We start from the raw sequence: 16,329 nt of genomic DNA on the forward strand, positions 1-16,329 counted from the left end.
AATTAAGTAGACTTCTAAATACTTAGCTAAAAATTGTGGAACTTTTAATAACAAAACAACTATATATTTGTAATATATATTCATTTTAAATGCAGATATGAAGGTTCATCACGAACTTATTGGCTTAAAATTATACACATTTATTTTGATACAGTTTGAGTGGTCAGAGTTCTGAAAGACTTTATAGGATAAAGTCAAAGCATTGCTGAGGTCACTTACTGCTGAAGTCTTCATTTCAGATACATATCTTACCTCCTTAGGCTTCTACTAAAACCCAGCATTCTTTTGCTAAGGTTCTCATTTCCGTTTCTCTCATCCAAGGCCTTATTAGTCTTTGGTCTTCTTGCCTTCCTTTTATGAGGACCTTTGCTTTATATTTTATCTTCAGTCACCTAGATATAAGATAATTCTCTGTCAAACATTCTGACTTATTTTTTTTAACTATGTGAAATTATCAATTAATCCAGGGATAAAAATCTTTTTTTCAGAAATAATATATGATAAAATAAAAACAAAGTACAGTGTTAATTTTCAATTTAGAAAAAAGGGCACAAACAAAAACAACACTATCTGAAACACAGAAGGAGAAGCAAGAAGAAGGGAATTACAGAAAGAAGTGTAAGGAGGGAATGGAAAGGGAAGAAAGGAAAAGAAAAGAAGGGAAGAGAAGGAAGAGAGGGAGGAAAATGAAGGAAAAAGAAGGGAAGAGAGGAGAAGGGAGGGGAGGAGAGGGAAGGGAAGGGAAGGGAAGGAAGCTGGATACTAATCCAATTGAAGGAAAGGAAATGGAATCTGAAAGGAAAGTGGGAGAAAGGAAAAAACATGGATAAAAGGGCTTAAAAACATATCAACTATTCTTTTCAAAATAAAATACAAACAGAAATTATTATTTATCAGGAAACGGATCAGAATATTAGCTTTTAGAGAATGACAATCTAACAAGAATCTCTTCTAACAGCTTTTTTCCTTTCTCTTTGCTCTCAGTAAATCTGATTGTCATGCAAATGATAACAATGGAAATTGCTCACATTTACCATACCTTTTAGAAAAGCTTCCTGGGGTTTGGAAGAGCTATGTATTCCATCACTCTAACCCTTTTTATGTTTCCTGATACAGGAGATGTGCTAGATTATACTCACAAGCCTGAATGTAGAAGCCATCATTAAATGCACCAAATGTCTTCAACTTTTAGTAACTGAAAATATTTTCATTAAGTAAATAATATATATTGAAAATATTGACATGAGTAAGGAAATAAAATGCTAAAAAATAATACAATAATTAATGCTAGAAATAGATTTGTCCATAATTTTATGCATTCACTATAGTAGATAAACCTGATTTTGACAAGATATCACAAGCTGGAGTTCAAACACAAAGTCGTATAACAGTACTCCTTGATATTGCATAGGAAGTGATAAAAATGATTCATTTGGCAATAACATTGCCTTGTGTGATTTTATTTTACTTATTTTACTAAACTTCTTTACCATAGAGGCTATAGCATTAATTTTTAATTTATCAGTACTTTTAACAATGGAGCCATATTTAATGTTTAATTGAAACTTTAGCTATCCATAGTTCTTTTACCTATGTATTAAAACTAAAAAAGGAATTGTATGAACTTAAATCAATATAGAAGTTAGTATTAATAGATAAAGTAACAAACTCAAAACCTAAATAAATAAAAAACTAGTGTGCATTAGATTATATCTTAAAATGGATTATTATTATTATTTATTTTTTTTTTTTTTTTTTTGGTTTTTCGAGACAGGGTTTCTCTGTGGTTTTGGAGCCTGTCCTGGAACTAGCTCTTGTAGACCAGGCTGGTCTCGAACTCACAGAGACCCGCCTGCCTCTGCCTCCCAAGTGCTGGGATTAAAGGCGTGCGCCATCACCGCCCGGCTTAAAATGGATTATTTCATATCTTATCATAAATAAAGCAACACAAAGTTTCTGTCATTACAATTATTCAGAAAGAAGTACAAATTTATAACTACTTCTAATGTATATCATTAGAATTTTGGGCTCATAGGTTATAGAATACAAAGATCTGTGCAACTTTCATTCGTAACTTGTTTAGAGATCCTTGAAAGCCGAAACCCTATATTGTTGGTCTCCATTTCTTCCACTTGCTTCCATTGTTTATATACAGCAAGAAGTAAGCATTGATCAAGTAGATAAGAGTAAAGAAAGCTTGATGTGCATTTTCTTTCAGATTCTTGCAAAAGCTGAGCAGAGACATACATCATTCTCTTCTCTTATAGGAAACGTTTCTAAGTGTATAGTTTGCCTGCTGCAGCTACTGATCAACTACTGCTGACAGTGCCTTTTGCTTCTTAATAAGAAGATAGCTATGCTTCTTGAGCAAATTTTCTTCTTGGCATTTGGCCCAGAATGAAACACTATTTTGCTAGTTGCTTTTGACCTATAAAGTCAGGTGACCTTCCTCAGAACTCTGATTCATCTCCATGTATACATTTGCTTGCTTCATCAACTTTGTTCATTCACAAGAATTCAATGATACGAAAAAGTTGTCTCTGGAATTAGACAGTTCTCGGTGACTGAGTTGTGCTTTCTCTCCTTTAAACCTCATGTATTACTCTCATCTCTAAATCTATATGGTCTTCAAATTCCCTAAGAATTAAGCAACTAATTCAATACAAACTTTATATTGTGGGGTATAATGTGAATAAAACATTTCCTTGTGCAGGGAGGGAATAATTTCGGATGGGAAAGTGGCAGGCATGTCTAATTATAAAACAATCTATCAGTCTGTCTCTAGAGTCAAGAATCAGATTTAATAATGAGCAAAAAAAAGACCAGTTTGAGTACAGTGCTTAGAAAATGATGACTTATAAGAAGGACTTCCTGTCCAAAGTGTGGTCTAAACAAGAGATATAGTGTTCTAAAAGAAATGACAGAATCTACAAAAACATAGGGCGCAGAGTAGTTTTTAATATGTAAATATTAGGAAATAGTGGGTAGTAAATTGGACAAGGATTCTAACAATTAAAGTATCTTTTGTTATACTAAAGATCTTCCCTTATTTTACTTGAGAAAAAAAAATATATGTGTTGGGTTCTGGGGGTTACCAGGAAGTTTATATACAATGAAATGGCAAGGTCATATTTACACAAACTTATCTGACAAAAACTATAGAGTAATTATGAAACTGTACAAAATTGTAACAATAAAAATATGCATAAGGATTGATATAGCTCAAGGAAACACAAATTAATGAATGTAACAGCAAAGCAGCATAAAATGGTACAGAGAACACAGGAGAAACCAGTATGACACTCGATTAGGCAATGGTTGCTTTGATGTTTCACCAAAGCACAGAGAATAGAAGAAAAGGGTTCCAAGATGACTACGTAATCATTAAAAGCCTCTGTACAAAAGAATGGTGTTAAGAAGTCACTTTTTTATTTAAGAAAACAAAGCAGGCCGGGTGGTGGTGGCGCACGCCTTTAATCCCAGCACTTGGGAGGCAGAGGTAGGCAGATCTCTGTGAGTTCGAGACCAGCCTGGTCTACAAGAGCTAGTTCCAGGACAGGCTCCAAAGCCACAGAGAAACCCTGTCTCGAAAAAACCAAAAAAAAAAAAAAAAAAAAAAAAAAAAGAAAACTAAGCAAAGTATGCTGTGGTGATATTTCTTTTGTATTTTAATAAATACAGCTTGCCTGAAGATCAGAGAGTAAAACAGTTGCACTGATCAACCTTACAGACCAGGCAGTGGTGACACACACCTTTAATCCTAGGAGGCACACTAGTTTGCCATAGAAACCAGGTGGTAGTGGTGCACACCCTTAATTCTAGCACTAGAGAGGATTATAAATTGGAAGAAGATAGGATTCAGGATGAAGCTCTTTCTGAGGATTATTGGAGGTAGGATCACCATTTTTATATTTTTGGTTGTGAGCCTAGCCTTTAACGGCTGAGCCATCCCTCCAGGCCTAGGATCACCATTTTTGAACTGAAGTAGAGGTAAGAACTAGTTGCTTTGCTTTTCTGGTCTTCAGGTTCAACTCCAATATCTGTCTTTCGGTTTTTATTAATTGTGCTACACTATGCTTATATATGTGCATATACTAAAAGGGATTTATATCTACATAAATAAAGAAATCCTGGTACTAAGGCTTGAAAACTTACACTCTGATTAAAAGTGGGGGAAGAAACATATTTATCTGAAGAAGAAAAACAGCTACTCAATAAATGCATGACAATATGTTCAAATCAGTAATCAAATAAAAACTACAATTAAGTATCACTTCTCCTTCATTGAAATGTTTATTTAAGAACACAATGACTTTAACTATTACAGCATATTTTGACTTAAATTTTAAGTCCTAGGTAAGGAATTCGGAATTTAAACATTTCAAATATCATCATAGTTTAATGCTTTTCTTCTTCATTTGAGACTCAAAAGGAAACTGGAAGATTTATGTCTAGCTTTTAAGTTTACTTTCTCTCCTGGGCTAAGGGCTGAGGCTCTATGGACGTTCTTAGAAAGGAGGTCTTCCGCATGTGGCTTTGCTCCAGGTAAAGAGAGAAAATGGGAGGTCTGGCCAGGTCGTAACTGTGAACTAAGAGTTTCTTGTAGATAATTTTTCATTATTACCAGCTGCTTTACAAACCAAGTGTTTGGTTCGTAATACACAAGTTGCAAGAGAGAGTAAGAAACCCTTCCGCTATAGTGGACACAGAGAAGAGTGACTAGCAATTGTGAAGAAATACAGCTGTGTATCAATCTCCTCTTAAGTGGGAAGCATCTGAAGCGTGCTGCCTCCATCTCAAGTTGAAGAGCATGTGGAGTGAAGCATGTCTTTGTAGGTCTCATATAGAATGTCTCTTACATTGCTAGAAAAATATATGCTATTTTTAGGAATGTTCTGTGAGGCAATGTCATTAAATCCTCTGTGCCAAAAGAACATAGAAGGGATCTTGATAACTAGTGGTTTATGTTACTGTCTTAAACATTTATGGAGATGTTCACAAGTAGGTAGTGTGAAAACTGAGAAATCTCTTCAGAATAATAAAGCTAGAGTTGGGAGATTCAAGTAATCAAGTGAACTATTCTGTGTAACAAAATAGAATACATTCTCTGTAAGGATATGTATAAATTCATCCACATGTAAAAGCAAGCAATGTATTCACATGACACTATAAAAATGTGTTTTCTTGTCATTAAATGGAAAACAGTCACACTTTAATCTATTACTTTTTATGTATAGGAAAAGGAATGCAGACAGCAACTACTTGTCTATCAGCTTGTAACACTGAAAACATACCCAAGAGGTATTTTAAAAATCCATTGTCATCCCAGCAAGATGGCTCAGTGGCTCATGACATACACTGCCAAACTCTACAGTCTGAATTTCTCCGCTAATCCCACATGGTGGAAGAGAAAACAATAATCTTACTCAAGTTGTTCCCTGGCCTCTGCAAATGAAATCATGAGCAAGCTTGTGTTTGTATAGGTACACACATAAAAATAAAGAAGTAAATAAGTAAATTTAATAATCTCTGTGATCTTGAATTAACTTTGTGAGTTATTTTAGTCCATATTTAACATTGCAAAACTACAAATATATACGTATTTGTGTTTTTAACTCACAATATTTTATAGCATTGCATATAGAGCTAGTTGAATAAAAATGGATGATGAAATTTAGGAACATAGAATATAACAAATATATCTCACTAAATTGTGTAAAATATGTTCATCTCATTTCATTTCTATTTCATTTTCTCTCCTTCATCCACCGTATCAATTTGTTGGCTAAGGTTCTTTTCTGAATGCGTTCTTAGTTCCAGACGCTTATTGAACATTTTATATTTGAGAGAAAAAAATAGCAGCAGCCAGTCATGGTGGTGCACACGTTTAATCCCAGAACGTGGATGCAAAATCAGGCAGATCTCTGTGAGTTTGAGGCCAGCCTGGTCTACAAAGCAAGTTCCAGGACAACCAGAGCAACACCGAGAAACCCTGTATTGAGAAAAACACATGTATACATCAAAAAGAAAGAAAGAAAGAAAACAAAAATGGTAATCCCCATACCCACCATTTCTCCAAAATTGTTCTTAAATTTAAATTACACTTTGCTGTTAATATCCAGTTGATCACTATCCCTGAATACAGTTATTGGCAAATACTACAGCCAACTACTATTCAATGCATACAATTTGTTTGTTTTACTTTGTTTTTCTAGACAGGGTTTCTCTGTATTGTCCTTGCTGTCCTGTAATTCCCTCTGTAGATCAGTCTGGCTTCTAACTCAGCTATCTGCTGACTCTGTCTCCCAAATGCTGGAATTAAAGCAATGAAAGCCAGCCTACAAACCACAATTCCAGAGAACGTAGACAACAATGAGGACACTAAGACAGTCTTACATAGATCTAATCTACATGGGAAGTAGGAAAAGACAAGCTCTCCTGAGTAAATTGGGAACATGGGGACATTGGGGGAGGGTTGAAGAGGGGAGGTGATAGGCAGTGGGTGGAACAGAGAAAAATGTAAAGCTCAATTGAAATCAATAAAAATTCTTCATCAAAACTTATAAGTGCTTTATGATCATATAAAAAAATTCCTAATGTAACTTTTAAAATTTAATTTATTTTTTAAACAGTCTTTTTCATTTTACATACCAATACAAGTTCTCACCCCCCCAATTCACTTTTCAGTAAAGGTAAGGCTTATAATGGGGAGTCAACCAAGTCTGACCTATCACCTTGAGACAGGACCAAGGCCCTCCCCCTGTATCTTGACTGAGCATGGTATCTCTCCATAAAGAATGGGCTCCAGAAACTCAGTTCATGTCCTAGGGATAAATCCTTGTCCCACTGCTAGTGGCCCCACAGACTACCCAAGCTACACAGCTGCACCCATATTCAAAGGACCTAGTGTAACATTTTAGGTCTCCGGACTTTTGAAAATTAGTATCTTTCCAGAATATACTTCTATTACACCTCTAAATAAATTCTAATATAAATTTTAAACTAGGTTTATTTCAAATATCAGGTTTTTATTATGAATTTCTGGCTTCCAAGAGTTGACATCTACACATTAGAAGACCCTCATATCTCTCTATCTTTTCTGAGACATTTTAAACACATAGTATGTATTCTATTATTTATACTTCCAGAAGTTCTCTTTTTATTGTAATGTTATATGTTATCTCTGTCTTTCCTTATGTATAATTTTGAATACATTCTTAGGTTTGGAGATAGACAAATAAGTTGTTTATGTGTTCATATTTTGTGGGATAAATCTAAATACTTGTATTTTCCTTGATTCATTTTTTTCACAACAAAGTAGGAATATATTATTTATAGAAATAGGACAAATCACTCATATTGAAATCAATAAGGATTCTAGTTCAACATGCAGCCTACTACTTGGAGTAGATAACTGCAAATTTTAAGAGAATAGATAATGCTATATTATTTCATGGCTTTGGGTACAATGACTGGGTTACATTAAATATATGATACATATTTGTGGAATCTACTGTATTAGAACATTGCACATTTTTAATGTATATCATGATTCCTGAACACTAGGCCTTGAAATAAAACCTGAGAATTTCAGAAAAAAAGATAATCTCACATATAGAATTTCTGTATTTATGAACAGAAAGATTTGTTTTGGTTACATTTTCTTCCTATAAATTCATTACATGTGGGTGCATATGTACACTAACACATTATAATACATTAGCCACATCTTATTGTGTCACATATGGACCATACCTCTGTCTTCACCCCATGATCCTCATTGTTGGCATTCAAAATTGGTTTTAAGGAAGACTTGCAAGACTTAGTGCTATTTGTAAGCTTCTCACTAAGGGGTGGGGCGCTAATTTGTTAAGTCACTTTCTATTTGGTGTGAAACTAGCCATTCTGAAGCACTTTCATTTGTCTCTAACATGCACAAAATAAAAGGAAAGAAATGTGCAGCTTGTTGAAATAACATCCGTTGACATTCACAGCCAACAAGTCAAATTATTATTTTCAAAAAGACTGTTTTCTGGAGGAGTTGTGAAAAGGAGCATATTTTTGGCAAATATCTGTACTCTGTTTACACCTATAAGGATATTGACATGTGCACAATTGCAACAAACATACTTAACTTTGAATATAAAGTACAAAATGAGCCACAGTTTAGCATGGTTTCTAGTAACTTGGAAGCTCAAAATAATAAAAATTTACTACAAATTCTTTTTTTAAAACATTAGTTTTGTCACTAATACATCAAACACAATAGGGCAGGAAATTTCTGTAAAAAAGTTTTTAATATATTTTGAATGATTCACCTCTCTATAAGGTCACCAATATTGTTGTATTTGTTGTGATATGAGTTACGATTTTACATAAGGTTTATAGAACTGAGATCTGAACTATTTTTCAGATTTGGAAGCACCCGACAAATTTCTTTAATCTTCAATCTTGATAAACTTGACCTGTTATATATTTGGTAAAACAGTTTTCTTGATAAGTGTACAATAATCATAAAGCTTATGTCAGAAATACATATCAAAATTACAGTCTGAGCAGTCCACAAAAATCTACAATACCCTTCACGTAAATAGTCTTACTGGTGTAAACTGGTAGCACCTGCTTTTATTAAAGCTGATACAGGAATCATTTAAATGACATTCTTTTTTTCTGCCTTTGGCAAGTAGTTGTAACTGAACTCAGCTAATTATTCAAAGTGCTTAGTTGATGTATAAAATGACAGCATAAAATAGAAGGCAAGTCTTGGAATCTCACTGTTTTCTTTCACCTGTGTTGAGGCTTCTTTCTGGTAGATGTAAAAACTACGAGAGATTTAAGATGTTGCTTCTTATTTCTCCTGTCAAGATCACTTTTGAATACCTGTCCCCTCCCATTCTAGCCGCTCTGTCAGATTATCAGGCAGTGGGCAATTTGGTTTTTGAAAATGTATTGGTTGTATTTGTAGAGGAAGGAAAGTCCAGTTGTATTGTTCTGGTATCTGCTGAAGGTTTTCATGCTGTGCCATAATTTGACAGAAGAACAAGAAATTACATGTGAGACAGAGAGAAATTTGTCTGAAAGTATCTTCCATGATTAACTCCCGAAATAACAGTCTTATTTCATTTGCTTGCGCAGAACCTTTATGGCCCGATTATATCTTGATATTTCATCTCTAGATCACACTACAGCAACAATTGAAATTCCTCCTGAAACTTTCAATGAAACCTTCAAATCCTAACAGGATTCAACTCAATACACAACTTTCCAAAATAAACTGAACTGATTTTGTCTAGAAGGAAGAAAATTAAAATGCACACAGGAGCCATAATTTCTATGAAAAGGAAAAGCTTCAGGCAAATAAATTGAAAATGTTTTCTTTAGAGATTTTAAAAAATCTATTCAGAACTAACAAACTTATAACATGGATGAATTTTAAAGAGAAAGTATGAAAAAGTATCCAATCCAATTCTTGTAAACTAGGTTTTTTTTTTTTTTTTTTTTTTTTGACAGAATGAGTTCAAGAAAAGATACTGTTGTTACTTGGATGTGATGGCACATGCCCTTAATCTTACACTCAGGAGGCCTAACGAGGAGGATTTCTATGATCAAGTTCCAGGACAGCCAGAACCCCACAGAGAAACCTTGTCTCAGAAGAGACAAAGAAAAACACACACACACACACACACACACAAATGCACATACACAAAATCCAATACAACCCAAACCAAACCAAACAAACAAAAAAACTAATGTCAATGGAAAGAACCATAAAAAGTATTTAATCATTTGAAAGACATGGAGTATAAAAGTGGGGATGGGAACAGGATGATCAGTCAGATGTGGGAGGTACTGAGGGAGAGAATGATAAGAAAGAAGACTATAATGGGGGCACATTTGGAGGGTGATGTATAACCCTAGTGCAGTGGAAAGTCCCTGAAATCTCCAAGAGTGAACCTAGAGAAGAGTCCTATTAATGGTAGATAAAAAGTTTGAACTGCCGATCTTCTTTCTATAACCTGCCAAGTTGGATTAGAACATCAACCCAACTACAAATTTTTCAACCTACTCTCTATCCTGCCTCCACGATGTGCTATGGTAATGGAGACTCAGAACTTGTAGGTATGGCCAACCAATGACTGGTTCAACTTGAAGCTCACACCACCAGAGGGAGCCCATGCTTGGCAACTGTAGGCATTGTCAGGAACGAAAAGGTAGAACAATCCAGAGACATAGGATAGAACCCAAAGGAATAGCAACATTTAAAAAAAAGGGGGGGGGTGGAGTAAAATGATTCTTAATGATATTCTTCTATACATATACTCATAGATATATATTGGTTTCTAGACCAGTTTGTCATAGAGGGGTATCATCCAGTAGTAGATATAAAGACCCATAGCCAAATATTAGGCAGAGGTCAGGGAACCCTGTAGTAGAGGAGGAGGAAGGAATGTAGGAACCAGAGACTTGGACACCAGGAGAACACAATCCACAGAATCAACTAACTTGGACTCATAGGGACTCAGAGACTGAGGCAGCAACACAGACCCTTTATTACTCTGAGCTAGGTCCTCTGCAGATATTTTATGCCTGTGTAGCTTGGTATTCTTGTGAGACCCCTAACAGTGGGGGTGGAGGTTGTCTCTGACTCTTTGCCTGTGCTTGGGACTTTTTTCCTCCTGCTGGGTTACCTCAGTCAGCTTTGATATGAGAATTTATGCCAAGTTTCATTGAAATTCCTCAGACTGCTTTTGGTGGGTATTCCTGGGAGGCCTGCATGGAATTTTGTGAAGGGAAATGGAAGAGGACTAGATCTGGAGGAGAATGGAAGTGGAGGGAGAAGAAAGTGAGATTGGGATGTATTGTATGAGAGAAAAACAAATAAATAAAAAGGGAGTATTTAGCTAAATTTCCAAATCACAGTGATAGAAAGTCTTATATCAATTATATATCAATACACACACAAATTATATTCCTCTACCCAGAAACAATTATATATATATATATATATATATATATATACATACATACATACACACACACACAAATTATATTCCTCTACCCAGAAACAGGCGTGTTGATTGCCAAAATCAATTCTTTTTATCATTTTTCACTACTTGGGACATATTTTCTCTGTACCTTTACTTTTTTACATTGTTAATTTCAATGTTGAGTTTTCATATATGCATCTGTCCATAGTCATGAGCAAAATCTCTCTGATGCTGCTTCAAAGGTGTACCTTGCTTCAAATTACACTGAAAAAATTTCACATGTATTTCTCAATTCATGACAGAAATCATCTCATAAAATTTTTAGATATTTAATTCTAATTCACAATCAAGTTTACTTTATAAGGAGGACACCTAGCAGGTTAACCAGAACAAACATATAAGAAGGTCATTTCCAAGAAAGTTAATAATTCCCTAACTACAGCAGCACAGGCCATGTGCATTTCTTTAAAACTACTGGAACAGAGGCCTAATAAATATTTTAAAAATCATAATTACAAATATGGCATTCTTCAGTTTTATATACCTTAGTATTAACAACCATAAAAAATGACAAAACTCATTTAATGTGCAATTTCATCAAGATAAAGGTGTTTGCCTGCTGAGTCAAAACTGTTCCACAGGAACAGTTGGTGCATGCACCAGCCGGGTATATGAGCACTCCTCTGACAGCAGAATATTGATAGTCCTTACTTAGACCATGCACTTTTTGTTCAGTCATAAATTATATTAAAAATAACCACAGACACAAAGCCAGCAACAAACCCTTTGATCTCCAAAAGGTCTTGCCTGTAAGATATGTGACGGTGACACAAAGCTTAGAGGAGTAATTAACCCATTTCTGATGAGATTTAAGGTCCACTCCAAGAGACAGAACCCATACACAATGCTGGTCAGGTTCAGGTGACCAAAAATCTGAGACTATATAACCCAGAAATATATAAGGTAAGATCAAATACTAGTGTTCTAAAAACAAGCAAAAGTGATAAAGAAACACAACATAGCTATAAAATGACTCCTAGTCATATGATATTCTACTGTGACCACAGTTAGCCTTGGTCAGCCATCAATAGACAAACTTCCTCCTGGAGCAGATGAGAGGAAACACAAACACATAGCCTTACCTTACTCAGAGAATAAGAATCCTTAAACTGTGTATTACATGGTATGTCTCCATCAATGCTCTCTCTTTGGGGATCCCTGATCCTTGATCACTGACTAAGTGAATTTGGAATTAATACAAGAGCCAGAGAAGATGCAGGACCAAGGAAACAAGGCCGTCTGAATTACTAGGCTTGATTCACATGTGAACCCAGAATGAGACAGCATGCCCAGGATCTGGATTAATCGGTAACAGACGGTGTTCTAGAGCTAAAAGCAGCAGGCACATGCCCCCACTCATAACCCAGAAGCTATCTCCATGGACAACTATTTGCAAATAAATACTTAGTTTTCTCCGAGGGAGACTCTCTGGAAAAGCAAACTACTGTTAAGAATGGGCCATATGTCCGGCAGTAGATGATCACAGAAAATGAACTCAAAAGCATATCTTTATATCAGTATGTCATTTTGGCACTTTTTCCCCTCCTTCTCTTTTCTAAATTCTATTTGTATATTTATTTTAATTTTAACAGCTTTTTTTTTCCCCTCCTCTATACCCTGCAGGTTCTTTGCTTCTCCATTCTGACTCTAGTTTAGTGTTAGTTCCTTAGTGTGGGAATCAGTCGTCTGGACACTTTACTTGCCTCTTGTGCCTTTTCTTTGGTTGGCTCTTTCCTTCTGTTTATTATTTTTAAACAATTCTAGTGTGTCTCTCTTTAATTTTACTATATTAATTATATTATGTTATATTATATACTTGTAGATACTTGCTTTTTTAAAAACAATCCCAACTGAAGGGGTGGGGAGGAAAAACTGAGGGAAATAAAGTAGGGGGTTGAGAAATTGTAATCAGTATATGTTTTATGAATCTAAATGGTTTATTTTAAATAAGTTTATAAGTAAAATAATTTTAATTAAAATAAAGAAGATGCTCATATATGTTTTGCCATCTCTCAGGTTATCACACACACACACACACACACACACACACACACACACACACACTGGGCCAAACATTGCCTCATCCTGTAACATTAGCAAGTTGCATGCTTTTTCAAGAATGTGAGCAATGAATATTATAGCTTCCAAATCATAACATCATTTTCTGCTGTTCGTTAAGGGAGTAAGAGGATATCTGGTGGTTATTTCCTCTTCTTTCAAACAATCTGCATGTTACAGCATCTGAGGCTCATATTAAGTATTCACACTCGATTACTAACTATATATTTTAAGAGATGCAATGGCTGAAAGATGCAACAATTCTTTTATATTTCCTCATTTTAAGGACACAAAAGTCATTACCTAGAATCATGTGGACAAAAGGGGACATGGATTAAATTTATATTTCTTTCATACATGAGAACGGGAAAAGTAACATTTTCTCGTCAGCTTGCAATTGCAAAAATTTAAGTTCTCCTCCACTGGAAAACACTTCACGTGTCTAAATATGCATGAAAATACTCATAAGATGAAGTCTTGAGAATACAAAGAACATGTCATATCAAAACACTTTTGTTATCTTATAACAAAAGGATTTTATACCCGTTTAAGCTGCCTTTTTCAAATTTTTAGTTGTATTACTAAACTAAAAGCACTTCTAATGTACATTACCATTTAAATGAAATAAATAAGCACAGAATCTGTTTTATTAAAAAATAATCTTAAAATATTATTACACAAGAGTTATATATTTGGTTGTATCTTATTTAAGACAGTACTAAAAGTTACATTTTAATGGAGATAATTGCTTGCTCATTTGAATACAGGTTTCAACAAACAAAATTATACCCATAATGTGGAAATAAAACTAATGTAATAGAACATGGCTTTAGGTGGATAGTATATAGCCCCTAAGTATAGGATTCCCAAGCTTATACCAGGTAAGTTGTGTGTGTGTGTGTGTGTGTGTGTCTGTGTGTGTGTGTGGGTGTGTGTGTGTGTGTGCATGTTGTGCCCACGGTGGGCAGCAGTATCCTTCAGCAAGCATCCTGGATTGAACAAGAAAGCAGACTAAGTAAGCCATGGAGCAATCCAAAAAGCAGGCTTCTTCCATGACATTCAATACAGTTCTTGCCTGATATGTCTTCATGATGAATTGGCTGTAAGCTGTAAGCAGAAATAAACCATTCCCTACATAGTTACTTTTGGTCTACTTTAACACAGAAATAAAAAATAAACAAGACTATTTCAAATTAAATTGTACCTAGAATAAACTAATTTTAAAATAAATTTAGCTTTAATTTATGTGAACGATAGATCATAAATCTAGTCTGTTCTCTATTGATCTTTGAAACAATTGAGGCAAATGCAGTTAAATTATTCCATATACTGGGCCATAATTTATACCACCTAAAATATTTGGATTTGGTTACAACATCATTTCAATTATTGTTTTTGCATAAATCCTATGTATTTCCCATCACTCACAGTTTTTTGTTTTATTACCAAAGTTGCTAATATAAACAATGCATACTGTACACAGAGAAAAGCAATAGCAGCTTGTGCCACTGTCTTCATATTTGTGTTTATAATTCATGTTTTAAGGGGGTGACAGAAGTTTCTAAACATCAAAAACATAGTTTTAAAAAACTTTTAACTAGTTTTCCAGTATCCTTTCTTCTTTTCAAAGAATTTTAATAAATCTTGAAATATAGCAGCATTAATGTCATGCTGCAGAATGAGAAGCTGCAGCAAACCCTGTAGTTCCAAACACAACTCACAAATCCCCTAAACACTTTAAACAGTAACAATAAGCAAGTATTCATTATGAAAATGCTCCTGAATCTTGAAGTTAAGAAAGCTTGCATGGAGAAAATTACAAAACAATATAAACTATTTCTTAGTATAGCTCAATGACATCTGAAATCATACAGCTTAGAATTCATAATGAAATTTATAAAGTAGTGTTCAATAAAGTGTCTTGCTTTTTATAAAGTTTATCCAAACGTATAAGTTATCTGTAAATAATTCTATTTTTTCAAATATGAAGAAGGCTGAAATGCCCACCAAAGTTATCTGAATTATGACTGATTTTTGTAAAGTACTTAGAAAAATATATCCATGTATATTGTCCAAAGTATTCTGTATTGTACAACATGGTGAGTTGTAACAAAATACAATAGTTTAAAATATTAACACCTTCCGCTGAAATATACCTGCAGTCAGCCCAAGAGAAAAATGAGTCCCTGTAAAGCAACTGCCCAGAGGAATGTATTATTCCTCCTGGATTGCTTTTTCTTTGGAGGTAACATTCTCATTAAAAAGATGAACTGATTTGCTCATAGCTAGGGGTAATGCATACTGTTCAGAAAGGATTTCTAAATAAATAGATAAACTCCTCACCGAAACACCAGGAGCATAATGTGCTGACAGTGCCAACCATGTCCGTTGTTCCACCAGCTTCTCCGCTACAGCATGTTCCTAACATTAAGATAAAGTGATGGCAGAACAGAAATCACAGTAACGGACAAAAGTGAACAAGTGCAATTTAAGAATGGAAGAAGAATTTTATGTCTGTATGTCTTAATTTATTTCCATTTCACTTAACTGCTGGGTAGAAATGGGACAGATATAAAATATTATTCACGTTACGAACTATTTTAAATTCAGTATTATTATCCCCTCTATTTTCTTTACAATTTTATGTCCGTTTACTGTGTGTGTGTATCTGTGTGTGTTTGTGTGTGCGTGTGTGTGTGTGTTCGTGTGTGTGTGCTGCACAGCCTATAGGGTCAATCCCAGGGCTTCAGTCATGCTAGAAAAGAACAAGGCTTCTATTACTCTGCTATAAACAACCTTAGTTCTCACTTAATATTATTAGTAGTTTAACCATCTCTGAAATTGGTTTTGAGATGGGTAACTCAGGAAGCACACGGTATCCACTAAATCCAACTTGATGCAGATATCTGACAATAAACATTTGCATATTTGTTGAATTCCAGGTAAGCATCAGGCACATGACTATGATCCTGTGATAGACAGAGCCAAAGTAAAACTCTTTCCTCCACTACTTTGAATAATATATGGTAAATATGGTACTAAGTGTAGTATTCCTATATAGTTAGATGATTCTGGATAATTTAACCAGAATGAAAAATTATATTCTACCTAACAATCAATAAATTCTTATGTAAAATAAAGCCACATATTTGTATCAGATATTGCAAGGTATCCACTAATAATTTAATTTTTTTTACTGTGCTTGATTCTATTTATTAATAAA

This window comes from Chionomys nivalis, chromosome 12 (assembly GCF_950005125.1).
Source record: "Chionomys nivalis chromosome 12, mChiNiv1.1, whole genome shotgun sequence".
Lineage (NCBI taxonomy): Eukaryota > Metazoa > Chordata > Mammalia > Rodentia > Cricetidae > Chionomys > Chionomys nivalis.